The sequence below is a fragment of the Heterodontus francisci genome, chromosome 7 (genome assembly GCF_036365525.1).
Source record: "Heterodontus francisci isolate sHetFra1 chromosome 7, sHetFra1.hap1, whole genome shotgun sequence".
In the NCBI taxonomy this organism is placed as follows: domain Eukaryota; kingdom Metazoa; phylum Chordata; class Chondrichthyes; order Heterodontiformes; family Heterodontidae; genus Heterodontus; species Heterodontus francisci.
Genome location: NC_090377.1, coordinates 88,238,836 through 88,263,266, shown reverse-complemented (window position 1 = coordinate 88,263,266; position 24,431 = coordinate 88,238,836). Strand labels below are relative to the sequence as shown.

General features: G+C 45.3%; 1 protein-coding gene across 6 annotated transcripts in view; it reads right to left on the bottom strand.

The window, feature by feature from the left end:
• gulp1b (GULP PTB domain containing engulfment adaptor 1b) overlaps positions 1–5,153 on the bottom strand; it is a 475,365-nt gene extending 470,212 nt beyond the window's left edge. For 5 of the 6 annotated variants that reach the window (XM_068035589.1, XM_068035592.1, XM_068035597.1 and 2 more), the window contains exon 1: positions 5,076–5,153. The gene's annotated coding sequence lies outside the window, so the exon portion shown is untranslated. Of the gene's footprint in view, positions 1–4,356; positions 4,488–5,075 lie in introns of those variants that run through there. The other variant, XM_068035593.1, reaches the window with a different exon arrangement.
• Between the last annotated feature and the right edge of the window lie 19,278 nt (positions 5,154–24,431).

Here is a 24,431-nt window from a genome sequence, read left to right as displayed (position 1 = left end):
AGCAAGGTACTGAGGACACGGGCTTGACACAGTCGGACTTTTGTGTTCCGTGTCAGTGCGCCATTTTCCCACACTCTCTTGGCCAGTCTGGACAGAGCAGCAGATGCCTTTCCCATGTGCTTGTTGATGTCTACATCGAGAGACAGGTTACTGGTGATAGTTGAGCCTAGATCGGTGAACTCTTGAACCACTTCCAAAGCGTGGTCGCCGATATTGATGGATGGAGCATTTCTGATGTCCTGTGCCATGATGTTCGTTTTCTTGAGGCTGATGGTTAGGCCAAATTCGTTGTCGGCAGCCGTAATCCTGTCAATGAGTCTCTACAGACACTCTTCTGTGTGGGATGTTAATGCAGCATTGTCAGCAAAGAGGAGTTCCCTAATGAGGACCTTCCGTACTTTGGTCTTCGCTCTAAGATGGGCAAGGTTAAACAACCTGCCACCTGATCTTGTGTGAAGGAAAATTCCTTCTTCTGAAGACTTGAACGCATGTGAGAGCAGCAGGGAGAAGAAGATCCCAAACAGTGTAGGTGCAAGAACACAGCCCTGTTTCACACAACTCAGGATAGGAAAGGAGTCTGAAGTGGCATCGCTATGTTGAATTGTGCCTTTCATATTGTCATGGAATGAGGTGATGATACTTAGTAGCTTTGGTGGACATCTTTACTAGTAGTCTGAAGAGACCACGTCTGCTGACGAGGTCAAAGGCTTTGGTCAGATCTATGAAAGCAACATAGAGGGGCATCTGTTGTTCACAGCATTTCTCCTGTAGCTGGCGAAGGGAGAACAGCATGTCAATGGTGGATCTCTCTGCTCGAAAGCCGCACTGTGCCTCAGGGTAGACACACTCAGCCAGCTTCTGGAGTCTGTTTAAAACGACTCGAATGAAGACTTTCCCCACTGTGCTGAGCAGGGAGATTCCACGGTAGTTGTTGCAGTCACCGCGGTCACCCTTGTTCTTATAGAGGGTGATGATATTGGCATTGCGCATGTCCTGTGGTACTGCTCCCTCATCCCAGCACAGGCAATGCAGTTCATAGAGTGCTGAGAGTACAGCAGGCTTGGTACTCTTGATTATTTCAGGGGTAATGCCGTCCTTTCCAGGGGCTTTTCCACTGGCTAGAGAATCAATGGCATCACTGAGTTCCGATTTTGTTGGCTGTTCGTCCAGCTCATCCATGACTGGCAGAGACTGGGCTGCATTGAGGGCGGTATCAGTGACAACATTGTCCCTGGAGTACAGTTCTAGGTAGTGCTCCACCCAGCGGTCCATTTGTTTGCATTGGTCAGTGATCGTGTCCCCTGATTTAGACTTGAAGAGGGCGATCTTCTTGATAGTTGGCCCAAAGGCTCTCTTAATGCCATCATACATTCCTCTGATGTTTCCGGTGTCGGAGGCCAGCTGAATACGACTGCATAGGTGTCGCCAGTAGTCATTTGCACAGCGCCTGGCTGTTCTTTGTGCAGCACCTCTGGCTACTTTAAGTGCTACGGATGTTTACTCGCTGGGGGCTTTCTTGTAGTTCAACAGTGCAGTGCGCTTAGCGGCTATGACAGATTCCAGCTCTTCTAAGTGGGAGTGAAACCAGTCTGCATTCTGCTTCTCACATTTGCCAAAGGTAGTCATTGCTGAGTCATAGATGGCGTCTCTGATGTGAGCCCACTTGGTCTCTGCATCCCCTGCAGGTGTGTTTTGAAGGGCTTTTTCAAGTGAATTTAGAAACTTATGTAACAGGATAAGAAATTCTGTTAGTGTTGATGTGTGGGCGGCCCTTCTGCTTGGAGTGATGCAGCTTCTTTGGTTTGAGTCTAACCTTGCTGCACACCAGGGAGTGGTCGGTGTCGCAGTCCGCACAGTAGAAGCTGCGTGTGATTTGGACTTTGTTTATAGAGGCTCGCCTTGTGATGATGAGGTCCAGCTGGTGCCAACGACGTGATCTTGGGTGCCTCCATGAAACCTGGTGACAGGGGTTAGTATGAAAGAACGAGTTGGTGATGCAGAGGTTGTGATAGGTACACAACTCCAGCAGTCTCTGTCCATTCTCATTCATCCTTCCAATGCAATAGCACTCAAGGCAGGAGGGCCATGAATCATGGTCGGCCCCAACCCCGGCGTTAAAGTCCCCAGCAGGAACAGATGTTTGGTATTAGGAATGCTACTAATGATATTATGGAGTTCCTCATAAAACTGGTCTTTAAATTCAGGTGGGGAGCAGAATGTTGGAGCATAGATGCTGAGTAGGTGTACTGGACCAGAGGCGATGAGCAGTCGGATGGACAGTATGCATTCTGAGCCATTTGAAGGTGACTCTATCATGCTGAGCAAAGAGTTTCTGATGGCGAAACCCACTCCATGCTGTCTTGGTTCTTCAGGATCCCTACCCTGCCAGTAGAAGGTGTAGTCTTGCTCTCTTAGCAATCCACTCGCAGGGAGGTGTGTCTCCTGAAGTGCTGAAATGTCCACCTTGAGTCTACTGAACTCATTGTTAATGATGGCGGTCTTCTGAGAGTCGTTGATTTGTGTAAGGTCTTCCGACAGAGCACGGCGTTTGGCACCAGTACGGCTGCAGGAATTGCCAGAAACATGCCAAAGGTGACACATGACCGCCTTAGGGGTTCCGCTCCAGATTTTCTGTTAAGGTTTACTCCCTTAGCCTTGGTCTCTCCCGAGATACCCACAAGGCAGTCAAACGCCTTAGTGAGATCTCCAAAAGTAAGGTAAAGGGGTATACTCTGTTCCCTATACCTTTCTTGTAACTGGCTAGCCACCATCATAAAGTGTGTCAAAAACAGAGGAAATGAGTGCAATTTAACAAGAAAGAAAATTCCTCACTTTAACATTTTTATATGGTTCCTGAAAGCAGCATTATTTAAACTGGTTATACACTGAGCAGCCCCCTGCAGCACAGTTACTAAATGCTGCATATTTGCTGCACCATCAGTATGGAGTAAAGGAAACAAAATGAATTTAATATTTAAACCACTACTATTCAGTACTGATAAATTCCTTTCAGTTACTTTTGCAGTAAAAACTTATAAACCACAATACTGACCACTACAAAATGAATTATCTTTATATTTTATCCAATAATGCATTGTCAAAAGTACTTCAGAAGCAATGCAAGTGAGGAGCTACGGCTACGTTGCACATTCACATCACTACAAAGACAAGAGTTCCATATATGGGATCGGGATTTCATACTCTATCTATACTGCAGGATCACTTCCAATAGAAGAATTCCTGCAATATAATCTTTTCAGTGTTCAAAATTCACCCCATTTATATTGCAAGACAGACTGGCCACTACAAGATTATTCAAATGCATGATTTGCACATGCACTGTTGCTGGTCGTATTCAGGCCACAGACCTTCCCCAATGTCAGGGTGGTGAGGGCTGGGGGAAAAAAATCATATTTCTGATATATACAGTCAAGCTGAGGCTCAGTCCATACACAGTCAAAACAGACAGCAACCCTCAAGACAAGAGGCGCCAGCAGCAATCATTGATTTTTTTTCCACCACCAGTGATTTACCCTCAGAAACAGGGAATTAAACAATTTTGCAAGATAGTGTTGACAGCCTCTGAAGGCACATGTGCTGTCCTGTTTATGCTGTAGAGTTGTATCCAGAGATACAATATAAATTGGGTATGAATTGCTTGCAGCAAGCAGTGTAGACAACACTCTGATCATTAAATAGAGCTAATGAGACTGTCATCCGCCTCTTCAGTCTGTAGAAAACAATAATGACTTTTTAAAATGCATGACAAAGAAGTTTAAAATCACCTCCACACCACTGCAGCCAACCAAAGCAAAACAAAATGATCACTTGGAGGTGATCCTCATTACTCTCACACCAGTACTGTTGGAACTCTTTCCGTGCTGGTATGCTGAAAATCAGAAATAAATGCAGAATCAATCCCTTGACAGATAATGATTAATGGTTGCTGTAAATGGTCAATTTCAAAAGGCGCGTAATCCCCAAGACAACAAAAAACTTCCCCACTGCAAAAAAGACAATGCTCATTATAAGAGCTTTCCTAAGAGTTTCGAAATAAACATGCAACGAGTGAAACTATGCACGAGTAAATGTTTCACTTGTAACACAAACACTGCCTTAAATCTAACAGTTAAACTGAAGAATTGCAAGCATGATCCCATTCGTTAAGTACAAGTCTTGAATGGGGCAACCCTTCTATCGAGTTTTTTTTTTCCCCATTATCTGAACATACAAGCTGTCAATCTAGACTGCCTTAAGTAAATCTGACAAATCATTTCATATTGATGAAAGCAAAAACATACGGAGGTCATTTAATTTCACATGCTCGAGATAGAAACAGAAAGGGCATTCCAATACCTCTTATTAAAACTGTAATCCTAAAGACGTTTTGAACTCAATAATACAGGCTCAGAACCCAACACTCCTGAAGGATCACAGAGCCACTCATGTAGGTTCTTCAGTGTGCGATGCACTAGTTAGGAGGAGCTGAGTTTGGGGACCTCGGGCTGCACTCGCTGAGCGACTGAGCCTCGCGCCTCCGGGACAGCTTCCCTCCCTGGGCGCAGGCTCGCTCGCGCACGTACACGTACCAAGCTCGTCACCGCATATTCTTCCATAGATCTATGTCTTAAAATGCATTGCCATCAAGAAGAGTTGTTCAACTTTCCGAGTCAGAAGCACAGCACTGGGTAACTTTATGTGTCTGAGCTCTGGTGAAGGGACTGGAGCGGAGTCACAGGCGGAAACGCCACCGACATCTCGGGCAGAAGTTTCTCTCAATGTTTTAATCAAGCTCCCTCACCACCCACCCCTCCCGCTTCCCAGGCCAGCCCTGGACATTATCAGAGCGCCTCCACACTGTCCCTCGCTGCTGCATTCATTGCTGCACTTGCTACCAATCGGTGTTTACACCCAAGTTTCAAGGAGCGAACTCGGCTGCAGCCGCTCACACGCACACACACAGACACAGACAGAAAACAGCTTCACTGTCACATATCTAAATTCAGAAACGTTCTTCAAAATAAGTTATCGGTGTCAACTACTAAAAGATTTAAAAAGTTACACATAACGCCTACTTTGTCTTGCTGTTTTGGATGATTGGCAGTTGATGAGTTTGTTTTGTTTTTCCCCTCTCTCCTGCTCCGGAATCTCTGCCGCTGGAAAGTTGAATGACGTAAAGTCAGGCAGCTCTGTGCTGTGCACAATTCCCAGCAACAAGGCGCCAGCTTCAAAAGCGACAGCATGCAATCCATTTAAAGGGACAAGGCGAACAACGTGTCAACCTGCAACATCATTCAGTGTCCTGCGGTTACTGTTAGATCCATGACTTCGAGTTTGTTACATTTAGGATGCCTGTGGATGTCGTTGGAAAACAGTTGAAGGAATCACAATACTTGGTAAATTATTCAGGGGAAAAAAATGCTTGTTGGTCCCGGATTGGAGTCGAAGTACGAAAGCTCTGGACCTGAATTGTTATTGGCACTATTTGAAAAATGGTGATAATTGGTGAAAGCAATAGAATGAAATTACTAATTCCGAGCGTTGCGAGTCGCTGGTGTAAATTTCTAAGGAATGGTTCCATACCTGATACGTCGACTTGTGTTCTTTGAGCAGATGCATTTTCTTAATTGATCCATTAGGAGACACTGGGTTGAGCAAGTGTTATCAAACATTGAAAAAAACTTTCAAAACTGGCATCTTTTTAAAGGGGTACAACTAATAAAAACAAAACCATAAACCAAAGGAAACTTATAAACAAAATAATAATATCGACATCCATGCCCACCAGTCCCTGTGGTGCCCATCAATCACAGATTGTCTCGTGTACAGGCAGACACCGCGTGCTTCTCTTTCAACATACACTACCTGGCCTGATGAGTATTTCCAGTGTTTTGTGTTTCAGATTCAGAGCATCTGCATTATTTTGCTTTGTGTGCACCCCTTCCTCAGAACTGGACTAAAAAGATAGTGTGAGTTTCCTGTACATTCAGTTTTTCTGTTCATTGTTACTTATAGGTTTTTACCCTAGTGTCATTCATTTATATTTATCTATCCATTATGGTTTGTTTGGTGTTTGGGCAACCATTATTTATTTGCTGTACTGGATATTTTCAACTATTCTAATTCGGTGTGTTTTGGCCTTTCAGCTATTTCAATGCGGCCATATAGTTAGTGTCAGCCATGGCTTAGTTGGTAGCATTCTTGTTTCTGACTTACAAGGTTCTGGATTCAAGTTCCATTCCAGGGCTTACACACAAAAATCAAGGCTGACACTCCAGTGTTGTATTGAGGCAAGTGCTGCACTGTTAGATGTGCCATCTTTCAGGTGAGATGTTAAACCAAGGCCCCATCTGACAATGCTTTATCTATTACTACTCCCTTTGCCTTTTGTCCAAAGACATATTTGACATCTTTGTCATTTAATCTCTCTTGTCCTCCGCCCTATCACAGACCATCCCTTTTAGCCTCCTTCCCCCCGTCGCCCCCCACCCCTGCTCCCCCCTTTCACTTTCTCAAAGCCTATTACATTTCCAACCTTTGCCAGTTCTGATGAAAGGTCACAGACCTGAAACGTTAACTGTTTCTCTGTCCACAGATGCTGCCAGATCTGCTGTATATATCCAGCACTTTCTGTTTTTAATGCCCATCTGCCCGCTCAGGTGGATGTAAAAGATCCCATGGCACTATTTCGAGGAAGAGCAGGGGAGTTGCCCTGGTCAACATTTATCAAACAACATCACAAAAACAGATTATCTGGCCATGATCACTTTGTTGTTTGTGAGAGTTTGCTGTGCACAAATTATTTGCATGTTTTCTACATTTGAAAAGTACTTCATTGGCTGTAAAGCACTTTGAGACATCCGGCGGTCATGTGAAGTGCTAGAAAAGTAAAGACTTTATTTCTTTAACAGTTCCCAGGCTTCTGCCTTCAAATCTCTTGTCACCAATTTCCTCACTGTCTCTCATCCAAATTGCTGCCTTGGTACACTTCCCACATCTATATCCTTAAATATGGGGATTGTGGACTGATATGAACCTGGTTCAAAACAAACTTATCACCAGACCTGGCTCCATCCCCTAAAGCAAAATTATGCTCCTCAGCATCTTTGCATCAATCCCAAATTACAATACAGCTCCTATTATATCTCTCCTGTCCTCTCCCCAGCTCTCACAAAGCTCATCACCTTCATGAAATCCACCTCTTGCCCCCTAAAGCCTCTCAGAGATCCAATGTCTCATCACACAATTGTCCCTCCCAAAGCTTGTTGAATTTATCATTAGTTCTGTCTCCTCGGGCTCTGTCCCCTCCACCTTTCAAAATGATTGTTATCAGCCCCTTCTCCAGAAAATTCTTGATCCTTTCATTCTCCCCAACTATTGCCTTGTCTCCAACCTTCCATTCCTCTCTTTATTTCATGATTATGCCATCAACACCCAGCGCCATGCCCACATCTCCCAGTACTTTGAATCACTCCAGTTTCAACTCTGCCTACACTACCAAGACCACTCTCGACAAAGTCATCAATTATATCCTTTATGATTATGGCCAAGATTCCTTATTGGGCTGGGTTTTATCTGGCTCTTGGAGACGAGCTGGAAGGAAGGAGAGCCCAAAAAGGCATGGGGTGGCATTGGGTGGTATGCTTGATGTGCTGCCCCCATGCCATTTTTTCCGCAGCAGGCACCGTGGCAGACAGGAAGTCCGCTGGGAGGCCATTTAACCCGGGGCTTCCTCTATTTTTGCAGCTCCAGGCTTCCTGCAGTACCATCAGTAGCCACCGCTCCCAGTGGTGCTGCTGGGACTGCTGAGCTGCCCACTCTCTGATTAGCCAGCAACTCCTGGGGCAGGATTTTGTCCCTTAAAGGGGGCGGCATCCCCAGTGGCAGCGGTTAATTACCTGTTGAAGTCAGCCGGGGGTCCAATGGAGGGCTGAGACGGTGTCACCCCCTCCCACCTTCTGACCCATTGACAGGACCCCTGTCGCTGATATAAAATTCAGCCCATTCTCTTTGACATTAATAAGACTTTAAGCATAGTTCACCACTGCATCCTCTTTTATCATTTCTCCTCTGTGGACCACCATTTAGCATGGCTTTCCTTTTATCTGTCCTGAAGAAACCAACATATCTCCTGCAATGGCTTATCCTCCCACCCTCATGTTGTTATTTAAGGTAATCTCCAAAGTTCCAACTTTAACCCCCTTCTTTTCTTTCCTGACATGGCACTGCTGGGCAATATCAGTTTTATTTTTGGCAAGCATTGACATTTATGATAACACCCAGGTCTACCTCTCTACAATGAACCTTAGCCATCACGCAAAGTTTTGGATGAACCATAACGTCCTATAACTCAACACCAGCAACAACAAGTAATCTCACTTGGCTCCTGCCAGCAAAAACTTAGCACCTTAACCACCTTCCCCAATTTCCACCCTGCCACCTCCAGACCTTTACTGACCACTCAAGCTGTGTAATCTCAGTATCCTGTTTCATATTTATCCACAAATCTGTCACCTCCAAACTTGATCACTCCAAAGCTCTCTGTGTCAGCTTCCCAACTCCTGTCCTTCACAAAGAACAACTTGCCTAAAACCCTGTTGCCTGGACTTTATCCCTGTCCCTCCTACACGCGCTAGACTTCATTATCTCAATTCCTCAATGCATCCATTTCAAAATGTTGGCCTCATCTACAAGTCCCTCCATGCCCTTGCCCCTTCCTATTTCTGATACCTACCTCAGCCCTGTATTTAAACATGTGTCTTCCATTCTTTCTATTGTCATGCAGACCCCCACCTGCCAAGAATGAGGTATATTAATGTTGCCATATGAACATTGATTTAAATTGTTGCTGGAGTGAAGAAATGACTTGTTTGAAGATCACCAGACACTGGACTGGAAGGATATTTGCATACTAAGAGAAGCTGCTTGTGGAGACAAAGGACTATTCCCTGCTCCAATTAGCCCACATGGATTTTGATCACCAGGTGAAGGTGTAAGGAAGCGCATTCCAGAGACTGCTAAGGTGATGCAACGCACAAACCTCACAGGAGTGACTGTTCCAAATAAGGAGCTAGTCACATGACTAACCTGCTAGGCAACCTCAGATTTTTTTTTATTTGCGCCACACAGAAAAGAATTCAAAAGGCAGTGTGCAACTGAGGCTGGAACAAGAAAGCCTCTCGTTCTCTCTCTCTTGTGTTCGCCCAAGCCACCGGAGCCACGGAAGACACGTAAACGTCAAGAGAGAAAAGACTCCAACATCGGAATAAGTTGAAGCGTGAACTGGGCCCCAACAAATTGCAAGACATATCAGCAACCAAAGACTCCACATTGAACCTAAAGGACTGTAACTACCAGATATTGCCTCAAACTTTTCCCCTTTATTCCTTCTACTCTTTCTGTCTCTATCTATTTGTGTGTTTATCACGTATGCATGCGAGCATGATCGCGTCACATATTCGTAGTCATTAACTGGATTAGAGTTTAAGATTAATAAACTTCTACCTTTCTTGTTTAAATCTAAGGAAACCTGTTTGATTTCTTTGCCTTACAATTGGAGCAGTGAACAAGGATTCACTAAGGGGGAGCTAAAAACACGGTGTTTTAAAATTAAACCCTGTTACGGTTAAACCAGGCAAAGGCTGAGAAGGAATCCCTTCTCACCTGGTCGTCATACTATTCTTGTCTCTTTTACATTCCCACATCTTCATTTCACCTTTGATGGAAGAATCTTTGGTTCTCCTACCCTCATACACAGGAAAGCTGTCTCTATTTCTCCTCTTTCACCCTACCCTATTTCAAAAATCTCCTATAAATCTCTTTTTTGATCATACCTTTATTGCCACCCCTGCCCTTCCACCATTATGATCTGTAAAATGCTTTGAAATATTTTATTGCATTAGAAAAAGTGCTGCAAAACTGCAAGCCAACTCTATAAATTCTTTGATTCTACATTATTTTAGATATTCTTCAATGTTTTTCTGTTTCTTATTGTTGTCGATTATTTTTTCTATTCATTGGTATATCTTTTTAAGTATTTTTGATTTTCCACACTTTAATTGTATTTCCTCGAGTTTGAACCTCTACAAACAGAAAAGTTAAAATAATATCTTATATAGCCTTAAGTTATAATAGTTACCAGGTATTAATTAGCAATACACTTTTGGTCTATCACTGGGTTTGTTGCAGAAAATGTTACGTAATTTTGCCAAATGGTTTTTAAAGCTTCACTGAAATATTTGTATCACATCCCTATGTCAAATATTTTTAGGTACTTCAAAGACAAGAGAGTGGGAAGGATGGAGGAGATTAGTAAAAAGAGCAGAGAAAATAATTCATATTGCCAGGTAAGGGAAAATTTTTTTACTAGTATTTTTGTGATTTTCTGCATAAATATACAATAAAAAAGGATAGCATATTTCCATTTACAGGGTCCCCGATATATAGAAAAACAAGAGGTTTTTTCTAAACTGTTACCTAGATACAGCTTAAAAACAATTTGATTCTTTTGTTTCAGTAACTATATGAATTAAACACTCAAAACAAATAACAGATTGCAAGTTGGCGACAGTAATTTGACCTGTGGATTGATCTCAATAAATTTTCCGAAGATTCTAAATCCCCAAATTATATTGTTGACTTCAATTCACTGGCAGTCATTCAACATTTTCTATAATACTAAACTATATTACATTTTTGATAATCGTAATATGACAGTGGTTCATTTATGTTATGCTACAAATGTGTTTACCAATCTTCTGTCTGATTATATACTACTGTGAGAGATGGGCACATGGTGCGGTACCTCAAGGGTTATGAACCTCATGATGCAGGACTTTATCGCATACATAAAAATTCACTAATCTTCATATAGTATGAAATATAATGCCTATGGCCTAAGATTAAGGTCATAACTGCACCCTGCAGACAAGACTCCACCATATTGGTCTTCAATTTGCTGCCAAATTAATGGCAATACAAATGCAACAGCAACTTCAGGCGAGGGCAAATGTGCAGTTCAACATGGAAATTCAAAAGTTTCTGTCCAAGTTGTGCCACTGTGGGGTCATTAGCTTCACAAAAATGGCATCTCACTGACTGCCTCACCATTGAAATGCATTGAATGTCTTGAACTTTCTGTATTTGCTCATAGGTATGAAATAACTCATGAGAGAAAGTTAAGTCTTGTCCATTTCAGTCTAAGTACTCCTTTAGGAAAATGCTAAGTGCTAATTACTGCCAGCCAGTTTTTCTGGCACTGGAAAGTCACGGTTACAAGTGTGGAGTCACATTAGTTCAGTTTTTAATTGTTGCTAAAGTTTTTGTAAACTTTTCCATCCTGTCTCCTTTTTCTCTCTCTTAATCCAATCTTTCGTTCCCTTTCTTTATTTCTGTTTCTGTACCTGATTTGACATCGAAGTCACCTACACTAAATAACACTTCCGTCTCAGTCCTTCGATCTGATTGGTTAAGGAGACATGCCTTTGTTGTTTCCCTCGCTGCAACGTTATCAGTTTGCACTTTCAGGAACTTGCCTTGTAAAAATGTTTTAAAAACTAAATGTACAAGGGCAAATCTAACAAATGGTAAATAATCTAGATCTTTAATTAAAGTTTTAAGGTTTAATCCAATGTATTTTTAATAAACTTTAATAGGAGTCTGTTTTGTGTAGTGCAGGGAAGGGAATTTATTTATCAAAGAATCAAAAAGTCATAGTGCTGTTCTTTTTCTCATTACTTGGTTGAGCTCCAAATTCTTTACGTAAGTTAGTATTTTTGATTTATGGAAGTTATTATGATCAATATCAAACGTTGCTGCATCTAAGATCCCTAGTCATCTCCCTGCTGATGCTTGGTGGTACCAATATGTTTATTAACACCAAAGCAATTACCCAAACTCCTCACAATGTTTTACTGATCTGACCCCTCAACAATCAGGTGTTTTCTGATTCAATAGTCGTTAAACCCACAAACACAGCAATACTTGTTCCTGGATGCAATAATGCATATTCTATAGGAACTCTGGAGGCTTCCATTGTTCTTTTGAATGTTACACAGAATTAATAGAATATACTACATAGAAATTGGCCATTTGGTCCAAATAGTCTGTGCTGGTATTTATATTCCACACAAGTCTCCTCCCATTCCATCTACCGCATCTTAATCTTTCGCCATATCTTCTATTCCATTTTCTTTCATGTACTCATCTAGCTTCCTTTTGAAAGCATCTAAGTTATTTGCTTCACCCACTTCTTGTGGTAGCGAGTTCCATATTCTAACTACTCAAGCAGTAAATAAAGTTTTTCTTATTTTCCTGTTGGATCTATCTTTGTAACTATCTTGTATTTACACCCCAAAGTTTTGGATTCTTCCACGAATGGAAACATTCTCTTTTTTTTTATTCATTCATGGGATGTGGGTGTCGGTGGCTAGGCCACCATTTATTGCCCATCCCTAATTGCCCTTGAGAAGGTGGTGGTGAGCTGCCTTCTTGAACTGCTGCAGTCCATGTAAGGTAGGTACACCCACAGTGCTGTTAGGAAGGGAGTTCCAGGATTTTGACCCAGCGACAGTGAAGGAACGGCGATATAGTTCCAAGTCAGGATGTTGTGTGACTTGGAGGGGAACTTGCAGGTGGCGGTGTTCCCATGAATTTGCTGCCCTTGTCCTTCTAGTTGGTAGAAGTCGCGGGTTTGGAAGGTGCTGTCTAAGGAGCCTTGGTGCGTTGCTGCAGTGCATCTTGTAGATGGTACACACTGCTGCCACTGTGCGTCAGTAGTGGATGGAGTGAATGTTGAAGGTTGTGAATGGGGTGCCAGTCAAGCGGGCTGCTTTGTCCTGGATGGTGTCAAGCTTCTTGAGTGTTGTTGGAGCTGTACCCATCCAAGCAAGTATTCCATCAAACTCCTGACTTGCACCTTGTAGATGGTGGACAGGCTTTGGGAAGTCAGGAGATGAGTTAATCGCTGCAGGATTCCTAGCCTCTGACCTGCTGTTGTAGCCACGGTTTATATGGCTACTCCAGTTCAGTTTCTGGTCAATGGTAGCCCCTAGGATGTTGATAGTGGGGGATTCAGCGATGGTGATGCCATTGAATGACAAGGGGAGATGGTTAGATTCTCTCTTGTTGGAGATGGTCATTGCCTGGCACTTGTGTGGCGCGAATGTTACTTGGCACTTATCAGCCCAAGCCTGGATATTGTCCGGATCTTGCTGCATTTCTACACTGACTGCTTCAGTATCTGAGGAGTCGCGAATGGTGCTGAACATTGTGCAATCATCAGCAAACATCCACACTTCTGACCTAATGATCGAAGCAAGGTCATTGATGAAACAGCTGAAGATGTTTGGGCCTAGGGTACTACCCTGAGGATCTCCTGCAGTGATGTCCTGGAGCTCAGAAGATTGACCTCCAACAACCACAACCATCTTCCTTTGGGGTAGTTATGACTCCAACCAGCGGAGAGTTTTCTCCCTGATTCCCATTAACTTCAGTTTTGCTCGGGCTCCTTGATGCCATAATTGGTCAAATGCTGCCTTGATGTCAAGGTCAGTCACTCTCACCTCACCTCTTGAGTTCAGCTCTTTTGTCCATGTTTGAACCAAGGCTGTAATGAGGTCAGGAGCTGAGTGGCCCTGGCAAAACCCAAACTCAGCGTCACTGAGCAGGTTATTGCTAAGCAAGTGCTGCTTGATGGCACTGTTGATGACACCTTCCACCACTTTACTGATGATTGAGAGTAGACTGATGGGGCGGTAATTGGCTGGGTTGGACTTGTCCTGCTTTTTATGTACACGACATTGCCAGGTAGATGCCAGTATTGTAGCTGTACTGGAACAGCTTGACTCGGGGCGCGGCAAGTTCTGGAGCATAGGTCTTCAGTACTATTGCCGGAATATTGTCAGGACCCATAGACTTTGCAGTATCCAGTGCCTTCAGTCTTCTTCTTCTTCTTTGGCCTCTTTGTCTCGGCAGACAATGGGTAAGCACCTGGAGGTGGTCAGTGGTTTGTGGAGCAGCGCCTGGAGTGGCTATAAAGGACAATACTAGAGTGACAGACTCTTCCACAGGTGCTGCAGATAAAATTGGTTGTCAGGGCTGTTTCGCAGTTGGCTCTCCCCTTGCGCTTCTGTCTTTTTTCCTGCCAACTGCTAAGTCTCTTCGACTTGCCACACTTTAGCCCCGCCTTTATGGCTGCCCGCCAGCTCTGGCGATCGCTGGCAACTGACTCCCACGACTTGTGATCAATGTCACAGGATTTCATGTCGCGTTTGCAGACGTCTTTAAAGCGGAGACATGGACGGCCGGTGAGTCTGATACCAGTGGCGAGCTCGCTGTACAATGTGTCCTTGGGGATCCTGCCATCTTCCATGCGGCTCACATGGCCAAGCCATCTCAAGCGCCACTGGCTTAGTAGGGTGTATATGCTGGGGATGTTGGCCGCCTTGAGGACTTCTGCGTGGAATATTGTCAGGACCCATAGTCTTTACAGTATCCAGTGCCTTCAGTAGTTTTTTGATATCACGCGGAGTGAATCGAATTGGCTGAAATCTGGCATCTGCGATGCTGGGGACTTCAGGAGAAGGCCGAGATGGATCATCAACTCGGCACTTCTGGCACATCTATCCTGTCCAAACCATTCGTAATTTTAAACATCTTATGTACTTTACCAATTTAACAACATGACCTGGACTTTTAATCCATTTGTTTTAAAGTTATTTTGGACATCCTGAAGAGATGGAAGCTGCTATATAAATTTAAGCTCTCTCTTTTATTCTGAATAGAAACTACTTCAACCACTGCCTGTCTAGCCTGCAATTCAGCAGTGTACACAGTTGCAATATTCCAACAATTTTTCTCTTTACCGCTCTGGGATGCTGCCATTCAGAGTTCCACAGAGTTAGCAGAAGGCCATCTAAAGGACAGCCACAGTAGCCCTGTGGCTGACATGCTCTTCCATTCTCAAGTAGGTGGAGCCCCCTTTGATTTTCATATTTTAACTGAGTCTTTTGATCACTCTTAAATGGAACAACCAGTCCCCAAGGGTTTTCTTTTGAGGGCCATTACAGGAAGATAAAAGGTTAATCTGAGTGAACTAAACAAAATAGGGCTGCTGCTCAGATACACTGCTCATTTCCTTTGAAGTAGATGGCAGCTACTTTGAAGATGGCTTCAGTACTTATTGAACAGTAATTATTTAATATTTCTATTTAATGAGTAGATAGAGAGGTGGATTGCAGTGTCATGTCTGTTCAAAGAAGCATTTACTAGGTCAGACCTAAAACAAAGCTTTTCATGTCATAAAAGTACTTTTTGAGCCAACAGCTGCCTTCCTTTCCAGGGAACTCCTGATGGGTCAGCCATTACAGATCACAATGTTTATCTACTTCTCAAGTCAGCTCAATTGCTTGCATGCAGCATTTAAAAAGCCTGAGGCAGTTAGCCAAACAATCTTGAACAGGCACAGTTAATATTCTAATTATTCCCCTTTGGGAATTTGAGGCTATAATCTCCAATACCACCAGCTGTCCTTAGCCATTATTGTGTATTTGTTCTACCCTCAGGGTCCAAGGACAAGAAGATCTATTCAACAAACAGCTAATAGTTATAATTGGGCTCCAAAACTCCAAAAAGAAGAAAAACTTGAACTTATATAGCACCTTTCATGACCACCAGATGTATCAAAATGCTGGACACCCAATGAAATACTTTTGAAGTGTAATCACTTTTTTTTTTATTTTCAAAATATACTTTATTCATAAAAATCTGTAAAAATTACATTCCCAAACAGTTTAAAACAGCATCAAGTCAAAAAATACAAACAGTGCAAAGGTGATCAGTTTCCTTCTATACAATTATGAGTTGCCTCACAACCCTTCCATTTCATTGTGATGCTATATACATTTTTACATTGACAGCACACAAAATTTTCCCGATACAGTTCGAGGGGTTTCCCATGGATCCAGCCCCTCAGTTCAGCTTGGTGGGGGGACCTTACACTGTGGTCTTTCCCCATTGAGCCTTTGCTGCGGCTGCCCCAAGCTTTAGTGCGTCCCTCAGCACGTAGTCCTGGACCTTGGAATGTGCCAGTCTGCAACATTGGGTGGTGGACAACTCTTTGCGCTGGAAGACCAGCAAGTTTCGGGCAGACCAAAGGGCGTCTTTCACCGAATTGATAGCCCTCCAGCAGCAGTTGATGTTTATCTCGGTGTGCGTCCCTGGGAACAGCCCATAGAGCACAGACACCTGTGTTACAGAGCTGCTTGGGATGAACCTCGACAAAAACCACTGCATCTCTTTCCACACCTGCTTTGCGAAGACACATTCCAGGAGGAGGTGGGCAACCGTCTCTTCCGCACCAAAGCCACTGCGGGGGCATTGTGCGGAGGGGGCGAGACTTCTGGTGTGCACGAAGGATCTGACGGGGAGGGCCCTTGTCACCACCAGCCAAGCTACGTCTTGGTGCTTGTTTGAAAGTTCTGGTGATAAGGCATTCCGCCAAATGACTTTGACGGTCTGCTCGGGGAACCATCCGACAGGATCCACCGTCTCCTTTTCCCGTAGGGCCTTGAGGACGTTCCGTGCAGACCACTGCCTGATGGATCGGTGGTCAAAGGTGTTTTCCCGCAGAAACTGCTCCACGAAGGATAGGTGGTACGGCACGGCCCAACTGCATGGAGCGTTCCGCGGCAATGTGACCAGGCCCATCCGTCGCAGCACCGGGGACAGATAGAACCTCAGCACGTAGTGACACTTGGAGTTTGCATACTGGAGGTCTACACACAGCTTGATGCAGCCGCACACGAAGGTGGTCATCAGGATGAGGGCCACGTTGGGTACATTTTCCCCGCCCTTGTCCAGAGATTTGAACATCGTGTCCCTCCGGAACCGGTCCATTTTAGATCCCCAGATGAAGCGAAAAATGGCTCGGGTGACTGCCACAGCGCAGGAGTTGGGTATGGGCCAGACCTGCGCCACGTACAGCAACAACGTGAGCGCCTCGCACCTGATGACCAGGTTCTTACCCACAATGGAGAGAGATCGTTGCCCCCACATGCTCAACTTTTGTTGTACCTTGGCTACTCGCTCCTCCCAGGTTTTGGTGCACGCCCCGGCCCTTCCGAACCATATCCCCAGCACCTTCAGGTAATCTGACCTGACGGTGAAGGGGACAAAGGATCGGTCAGCCCAGTTCCCAAAGAACATGGCCTCGCTCTTGCCGTGGTTAACTTTGGCTCCCGAGGCCAGTTCGAACTAGTCGCATATGCTCATCAGTCTGCGCACGGACAGCGGATCCGAGCAGAAGACGGCGACGTCATCCATGTACAGGGAGGTTTTAACCTGAGTGCCTCCGCTGCCTGCGATTGTCACCCCTCTTATGCTCGCATCCTTCCTAGTAGACTCAGCAAAGGGTTCAATACAGCAAACAAACAAGACCGGGGAGAGAGGACAGCCCTGCCTGACTCCAGATTTGATCGGGAAACTTTCCGATTCCCACCCATTGATTGAGACTGCGCTACTGATGTTTGTGTAGAGCAGTTGGATCCAATTGCAGATTCCCTCCCCAAACCCCATTTTGGAAAGCACGTCCATCATGTAGGTGTGCGATATCCTGTCAAAAGCCTTCTCCTGGTCCAGGCTGATGAGGCAGGTGTCCACCCTCCTGTCCCGTACGTAGGCGATCGTATCGCTGAGTAGCGCAAGACTATCAGAGATCTTCCTGCCGGGTACAGTACAGGTCTGATCGGGGTGGATCACCAACTCCAGAGCAGACTTGACTCGACTGGCTATGACTTTGGACAGAATCTTGTAGTCAACATTAAGCAGTGAGATGGGCTGCCAATTTCTGATTTCTGCCCTCTCCCCCTTCCACTTGTAAATGTGGGTGATGATGCCTTTCCTCATGGATTCTGACATGGTGTCGGCCAGGAGCATACTCTCGTATACTTCCAGCAGGTCTGGGCCGACCCAGTCCCACAGGGCCGAGTACAACTTGACTGGTAAGCCGTCGCTTCCGGGAGTTTTACTCGTCTCGAAGGACTCGACGGCCTTTGTCAGCTCGTCCACAGTTAGCGGCTTGTCCAGTCTTTCCCTCCTGCCGTCATCTAAGACCTCTGTGATAGATGACAGAAAGGACTGGGAGGCTCTGCTGTCTGTGGGCTTCGCGTCATACAGCCCAGCATAAAAGGATTTGCTGATCCTTAGTATGTCGGACTGCGAAGACGTTACCGAGCCATCTTCTTCCTTCAGGCTGCTGATAACAGAGCTCTCTCTATGTACCTTTTGGAAGAAGTAACGCGAGCACGTCTCATCCTGCTCGATGGAGCGGACTCTGGACCGGTAGATGATCTTGGAGGCCTCCTTGGCAAAGAGCGAGGCCTGCTGGCTCTTCACCTCTTGGAGGTCCTCCTTGACCTCGACCCCCATTGACTGCAACCAGAGCAGATTTTGCATACTTTTCTGGAGTCAGGACATTTCCCTCTGTCTCTCTCTCGCCCTCTGAACATCTTTGTGGATGAAGAACCTCTTGATGTTCTCCTTAATCGCTTCCCACCAGTGAACTGGAGACTCAAAGAGGGGTTTCACGGTCCTCCAACCTTTGTAATCCCCTTTGACTTCCTCAACGTTCTCTGGGGTCAGCAGTGTAGCATTGAGCTTCCACGTCCCTCTGCCAACCCGCTGGTCGTACTGTAAGTGACAGTCGGCCAGTAAGAGGCAGTGGTCGGAGAAGAACACCGGCTTGACGTCGATGGATCCGACTGTGATGGGACGGGACACAAACAGGAAGTCAATCCTGGAACGGGTAGACCCGTCCGATCTTGACCATGTGAATCTGCGCTGCGCTCCGTCTGCAGGTTTGCTGAAGGCATCATGCAGTTTGGCATCTTTAACTGTTTCTATTAGGAATCTGGACGTAGCGTCCAGTTTGCTGTCGTCACTGCCAGATTATCCAGCCGCATCGATGATGCAGTTGAAGTCACCGCCTAGGATGACCGGCCTGGATGTCGCCAGCAGCAGTGGGAGCTGCTGGAAGACGGTCAGCCGCTCGCTGCTTTGTACCGGGGCGTACACGTTGATCAACCGGAGCGGAGCGTTGTTGTACATCACGTCTGCTACGAGGAGGCGACCGCCCACCACCTCCTTAACTTCGGAGATGGTGAAGTTACCTCCCTGCAGCAGAATACCCAGGCCGGAAGTGTAATCACTCTTGTAATGTAGGAAACACAGCAGACAAATTGCACACAGCAAGGTCCTACAAACAGCAATGTGATAATGACAAGATAATTTGTTTTTGTGATGTTGACTGAGGGATACATATTGGCCAGGGATAACTCCTCTGCTCTTCTTTGAAATAGTGCTATGGGATATTTTATGTGAACCTGCACAACCACATAGAGATTCAGCTTAATATCTCATCTGAAAGGTAGCACATCCAACAGTGACAAACTCCCTCAGTATTGTACTGGAGTGTTAGCCTTGATTTTTGTGCTCAAGTCTTGGGGTTGAATTTTACCAGCCCCTCAACATCGTGGGTCGTGGCGGGGGGGCCCCATAAAATATTTGCGGCAGAGACCCTCCACGGCCCATGACGCATAGAAGGCCCCGCTGAAGTTTACCAGCAGCGGTGAGGCCTTGGTGCGACCACCCCGCCGCTTGGTGGGGGGGACACCTTCATTTCCATATTAAAATTAATTAAAACAAAATGCAAATCAACTTGCCTGGTCCCGGCAGCCGTTCCACACCAATTTTACAGCTGTCAGCCGCAACTTGCGTGACTTCGGAACTCCATTCGGAGTTCTGAGGTGAGAAACTGGTGGGGAGGGGAGAGGACTGAAATTATCAGGGCGGGGTTGGGGGGAGTGGGAGAAACCTTTTTCATTGGCTTTGGGGATGGTGGGAAGGGGTTGAAGGGCAAATGTGATGAGGTTGGGGGGGCAAAGTTCGGTTTGGAAATAAAATAAATTTTCTGCATATAGGCCAATAAAAAAGCCATTGGGGGTTGGAAAAGGGCCTCCAGCTTTTAATTTTTTTTAGGAAAATGAACAATAATGTACTTTTAAAAATAAAAATTTTTGCTAAGTGCTTGAAGTCCTTTAAAAATTTCGCCGGCGCCTGCGGGGTGGCGCCAGACGCCATTGCTGGGGATGGAGCAGCCGTCCTCTCTACGTCATCAGGGGTGGCCATTCCGCCTCCTCCATTTTAATGAGCCCCCATGTGTAATGTTGCGGAGGCTCAGCAGGGGCCGATGCACACTGGCACGCTGCTGACATCAGAGTACGCCACCGCGATGAGCGGCGTACTCATAAAATTCAGCCCTTGGAGAGGGACTTGAACACACAACTTTATGGCTTAGAGGCTAGAGTGCGATCAACTGAGCCACTAATCCAGCTAAAATTTAATACAATGAATTTTTATAAAATTAAGCAGGATATTTGTGAGACTGCAATATATATCCAGAAGCTAAGTTTTACAAGACATTGTAACACTCATGCAAATCAGTGGAGTAAGAGACACCTCAGATCTTATGGCCTGGAAAATTCATTGCACCCGAATATAGGCACGCTGGGGACAGGTTGCATGTGCTTGTTCACATGGTCACAGGGACCCATGAAATTGCTGCCACTTGCTCATGAGTCAGGCATGCAGCCAGCACTGCACATGTTATTCATTGGTTGTGTGTCTATTTGGGGTGGATGCAGAGAATCACATTAAGGCAGCCAGCAACTCTTAATGGAGAGACACAATCTGACTTGAAAACACAATGTAGATTTGCATATCAATGTAGTACTGAGGGAGTACTACAATGTTGCAGATACCATTAAACCAAGACCTTGTTTTTAGTGGTTCAGGTGGTAAGAGGTGGGGGCATAATGGTAATGTCACTAGGCTAGTAACCCAAAGCCCCAGTCTAATGCTCTGGGAACATGGGTTTGAATCCCACCATGGCAGATGATGGAATTTGAATTCAATTAATAAATAATCTTGAATTAACAGCTAGTCTAGTGGTGACCATGAAACAATTGTCGATTGTTGTAAAAACCCATCTGGCTCGCAGATATCCGTTCGGGAAGGAAATCTGCCATCCTTTCCTGGTCTGGCCTTCATGAGACACCAGACCCACAGCAATGTGGTTGCGTCTTAAATGCCCTCTGAAATGGCCTAGCAAACCACTCAGTTTTATCAAACCACTACAAAGTCTAAGAAAAGGAACTCCCCAACAGCACTGTGGTTTACCTACACCTCAAGGACTGCAGCGGTTCAAGAAGGCAGCTCACCACCAACTTCTCAAGGGCAATTAGGAATGGGCAATAAATGCTGACCTAGCTAGTGACGCCCATATCCCATGAATGAATAAAGAAAAGGTGGATGCTTAAATTTCCACAGCAAGATTCATAGTTAGTATTCTACCATACAAAGAAAAGTATCACCTGCTGCTACACTGTGAAATTTTTTTATTCACCATAGCAGCAATCTTTGTGGCCTCATCGTTTGTGAGTATAATTGTAGTATCATTTTAAAAAAACTCTTTGCAGTTTTCTGCTATGATCTTAGATTAAGAGTACCCAAACTAATTTCATGACTGGTCTTTACAGAGTGGAGAAGTGGGGCTGGATTTAACCAAGCCCATGATGCCGGGCTCCATGGTGGGGGTGGGGGGGGGGCGCTGAAAATGGTTCTAGCACAGAGGCCGTGCCGGGAGGGCCTGGCCCGATCCTTCCAGCAGTGGTGAGGCTCCATGGCAGCCCCACCGCCACTGGGTGGTGGGACCCGGATTTAAATATGTAAATTAATTAAATGAATAAATTACAATACACTTACATGAGCTCTTACAGGCCCTTCGCGATCTTCAGAGCGGCGGCCAGCACTTCCGTGCCTTCAATTTCCCGCCCGGGAAAGCCAGCATGACATAGTTGGGGGGCAGGAGAAGTTAATATTTTCATTGGTGGGGGAGGGAGATGGGGTCAAATAAAATTAATGGGTGTAGGTGATATAGGAAGGGGTGAACTTTAAACTTTGTGCCGTCTGAGGGGGGGGGGGGGGGGGGAAGGTCAGATTTAAAATGTATGTGTTTTTGCGGGGGGAAGTTAATGTAATTGTTATTGGGGGCTGGGAAAGGGGCATCAGAAATTTATTTAATAAATTTTGGGGGGATTCTTCTTTAAAAATGGAAATTGACCGGCAGGGCTGACTGCCCTTTAAAAATGGCACCAGCACCTGCACATGGGCAGCTGACACCATTGCTGGGGGCGGACAGCCCGCTCCCTCCACGTGATTGGGGGGATCAGTCTGATCCCAGAATTACCAAAACAGTAACACACTGTGCCACCTTCTTCCTTTCTTTATTAAGTAGGACTTTTAAAAACTTCTTTTGGTCCTATGCTTTGTAATATTATTAAGGCAGTACTTTTGCTGTTTTTCCTGCTAGCATCACTTATTAAAATCTATTGCACACTGACATTAAAGGGTAATAATGAAAGTATTTTCTGAAACTCAGTGACCCTTCAGGCTGTTGTATTTATCGTTTCAGTGTGATGTAGTGCTCACTATAGTGTAGAATGTTCAGAGCTCCTGGCAGAGAAAATTGATGCACGTCACCAGAATTTAAGCCAACTCTTTCACTGCAGTATCTCTTCTTACTGTTGGTCGACAGTCTGGGAGAAATTCCAATCTTCATAAAAAATAGATTTCCTATTTTTGTCTGTAATTAAAAGCCCACTAATAAAGTTACAACAAAAGACAAATTTCAAATACACTTGTTCTGAGAATACAATTTAGTTAGGTCATTAACTTTCATCCTCCCAATTTTTTTTATAAGCGAAATTTCATCTCCTTGCATCGAGCAGAAAATTAAATTTGATTAATTTCATGGAATTTTTTGGAAAAAGCACAGGATGGATTGATTAAGGGAATACAGTGGATGCTTTATGAATGGATTTTCATAAGAACATAAGAAATAGGAGCAGGAGTAGAACTTACGGCCTGTTGAGCCTGCTCCGCCGTTCAATATGATCATGGCTGATCTTCTGCCTCAACTCCACTTTCCTGCCCACTCCCCATATCCCTTGATTCCCTAAGAGACCAAATATCTGTCTATCCCAGTCTTAAATATATTCAACAGTGGAGTATCCACTACCTCTGGGATAGAGAATTCCAAAGATTCACAACCCTTTGAATGAAAAAGTTTCTCCTCATCGCAGCCCTAAATGATCAACCCCTTACCCTGAGATTTCCCCTGTGTTCTAGATTCCACAGCCAGCGGAAATAATCTCTCAGTGTCTACCCTATCCAGCCCCTTCAGAATCTTGAGTTTCAATGAGATCACCTCTCATTCTTCTAAACTCCAGAGAATATAGACACTATTTACTCAGCCTCTCAGCAGAGGACAACCATCTCATCCCCGGGACCAATCTAATGAACCTTCACTGCACTGCCTCCAATGTAAGCACGTGCCTCCTCAAATATAGAGAACAAAACGGCACACAGTGGGCTGAATTAAATGAGCCCACTGCTGGGACCAACCCAAAATGGGTGTTATTTCCATCTATCACATGGGCGACTGACCCACCATGATCATGGCCACAAGTGGCTATTTTGCATAGTGGAAACGCGGGCCCCCCCATCACATGGCTGACGGGTGGCCAGTCACTGATTATGGCATCAGATGACTTTGGTGCAGGTTCTGGTACCATGACTGTCCTGCACCTTCCACCAACGCAGATACTTTCACCTCGGTGGGTAACCGCTCGGCTATAGAATCAGTGTCAAAAGCTGGTAAGAGCATCACATATGTGTCCGAGCAGCTGGCTGAGGCTGAGACAGCCAACACCTCCGACAATTGGCAGACTGTGGACGGCCAGGCCCCTGCTGAGCCCCAGGCTGATGACGAACCTCTGGTATCAACAGCACAGGACATGCTGGAGTTGCAGATAGAGTTAAGGCAACATCCGGTGGAGATGCCAGAGGCCATGCGCAGTCATGAGTGGACAATGGAGGAGTCCATCCGTATCATGAGTACTGCTGTGTCTCAGGCAGGTGAGCGCATGCATGGCTTCCTCCATCGAGAGATTAGTGATGCCCATGAAGAGCCAGATCCCACAGATGCATGCAGACCTGCACATCATCAGCTTGGTCATGAGCTCAATGCAGTAGCAAAGGTGAGAGAAGGAACAGGAGCCTGGAAACTTCACCTGCTCCTCGTCCTTCTCTGGTGAGCAGGGAGGTTCAAGTGAGCCTTGAAAGGGAGGAGGAGCAGCTGAGGGTTCCCCTCAGGGTGCTACAGTGTTTACACCATCTCCTCAATCCTTTCACCAGTGAACTCGGTTCCAGCAGTCGCGACGCCTGAGGAGAGTCCAGCACCAGTGCAGGACACCCTGGCAGCTGGGGCCCTCCAGGCACGTTGATGGTATAGTAGTGGTAATGTCACTGAACTA